We start from the raw sequence: 2,486 nt of genomic DNA, 5'->3' as shown, positions 1-2,486 counted from the left end.
ACACACACACACACACACACACACACACACACGGTATTTTTCAACTATGATTCTATACTAAGATAGAATCATATATGTAAATACAATATATGTATCTGTTTAATAATACATATAAATATCATAATAAGTAAAAGTGTTGTAGAACATTAGAGGAATTGGTTAACCCAGTGGCTTGTAGTTCTATATAATAAAAGCCTAATATGCTAAGTGTCTAGTCGTCAGTTGGCCGTTCAATCAATCAAAGCATAATATACTAATGATATGCTAAGGCTGCTCAACCACTCACTATGACATGCACTGACCACCAGGGGGCAGAGAGTCGACTGGTTGACCAGTTGCTATGACATGCACTGACCACCAGGGGAAAGACGCTTCAACCAGTAGGTGAGCTTGCTGCTGGGGTCCGGCTGATCAGGACTGAGATGGGCCAGACACTCCCTGGAGCTCTCCCATGGTCCCTCCCCGGTTGGCCAACCTCCTGTGTCCCTCCCCGGTCCCAATCGTGCACTGGTGGGGTCCCTCAACCTGGCCTGCACCCTCTCATAATCTGGGACCCCTCAGGGGATGTCGGGGAGCCGGTGTCGGCCCGATCCTGCAGGCCAGGCCGAGGGACCCCCCACTGGTGCACGAATTCATGCACTGGGGCCTCTAGTACGCATATGAGAAAATATCTGGTGACTTACGAAATACAACAGCTTTCGAAGCGATTTCTGCTTTTTCATTCACCGTAACGATTCAACCGATATCAGAGGCAGAGGTAGGAAAGGTTCTCTCTACCATCAAGAAAAATTGAAAGGAAGGAGTCTATAATGCGATAGACTCCATTCACGTGGCCTAAAAGAAATATTAAAACAAAAGAGAGAGTAGCCCTAACCGGTTTGGCTCAGTGGATAGAGCATCGGCCTGCGGACTGAAGGGTCCCGGGTTCGATTCCGGTCAAGAGCATGTGCCTTGGTGGCGGGCACATCCCCAGTGGGGTAGTGCAGGAGGGAGCTGATTGATGTTTCTCTCTCATTGAGGTTTCTAACTCCCTATCCCTTTCCCTTCCTCTCTGTGAAAAATCAATAAAATATATTTAAAAAAAAAAAAAAGAGAGAGAGAGTAAAGCCATGAACGCAGAAGGACTAGGGGGACAGTCACTCACGGGACTGGAAAGAAAGGTGAAACTGGAGACGTAGAAATTTGAAGAAAATAAAAATCTTTCCCTCCAAACTCTTGGGTTCTGCACCTGGGGCCTGCAAATTAAGCTGAGAAAAGGAAGATTGGCAGGAAGGACTGGAACAGAATTTGCATGGACAACACACATACACGAGGGAGAAACTCAGAGATGAGTAGTTACTCAAAAGCATGGTTAGAACCAGGGGATTATGAACCTAATTCAGTGGCAGATGGGAAGGTGAGAACAAATGATTAGGGGAAAACAAAATTTTTTTTGAGGGGGGAGGGGAGATGAACGAGTTTTCAGGAGAACATGCAGGAGAGAAGAAAGGGTGTGTCGCCTGGAGGGCCTGGCTCAGTGTTTGAGCGTCAACCTATGAACCAGGAGATCACGGTTTGATTTCCAATCAACGCACAGGCCCGGGTTGTGGGTTCGATCCCCAGTGGGGGGCGTGCAGGAGGCAGCCGGTCCATGATTCGCTCTCATCATGGATGTTTGTATTTCTCTCTCCGTCTCCCTTTCTCTCTGAAAATCAATAAATATCTATCCTAATATATAAAAAGCCAGGAGCCCTCACGATCGAAACAACTGGACGGACGACCGAGCAGCAGGCTGCATGGGGTGACCAGGCCTTTGGGGGGGGGAAGAGTTTGGGGTGACCAGACCGGCAAAAGGGGGCAGTTGGGGGTGACCAGGCCTGAAGGGAGGGCAGTTAGGGGCGATCAGGCTGGCAGGGAGGGCAGTTGAGGGCGATCAGGCCGGCAGGGGAGGTCAGTTAGGGGCGATCAGGCCGGCAGGGGAGGGCAGTTAGGGGCGATAAGGCCGGCAGGGGAGGGCTTTAGGGGCGATCAGGCAGGCAGGCAGGTGAGCAGTTAGCAGCCAGCGGTCCCGGATTGTGAGAGGGATGTCCGACTGCCGGCTTAGGCCTGAACCCCGGGATTGGGCCTAAACCAGCAGGTGGACATCCCCCGAGGGTGTCCGGACTGGAGAGGGTGCAGGCTGGGCTGAGGGGACCCCCACCCCACTCCGTGCAAGAATTTCGTGCACTCGGCCTGTAGTGAATCCAATATAATAAAAGGCGAATGAGCAAGTTGTCCCCTCGACCAGGGGTTCGACTGGGAGTTCGACCTGGAGTTCGAACAAGGGGTGGGGCCGGCCGTCCTATCACACACAGCCCCTCCCCCCAGCCTGCTCCACCCCAATTGGGCCCCCAACCCCAATTGGGGGTGAGGCCGGCCTGCCAACCGCCCGCGGTCCCTCCCCACCGCTGGCCGGAGCTCCCACCTGTGCACAAATGCATGCACCAGGCCTCTAGTTTATTATTATT

This window comes from Myotis brandtii, unplaced genomic scaffold (genome assembly GCF_000412655.1).
Source record: "Myotis brandtii unplaced genomic scaffold, ASM41265v1 scaffold2049, whole genome shotgun sequence".
In the NCBI taxonomy this organism is placed as follows: domain Eukaryota; kingdom Metazoa; phylum Chordata; class Mammalia; order Chiroptera; family Vespertilionidae; genus Myotis; species Myotis brandtii.
This window is presented reverse-complemented; position numbering follows the sequence as displayed.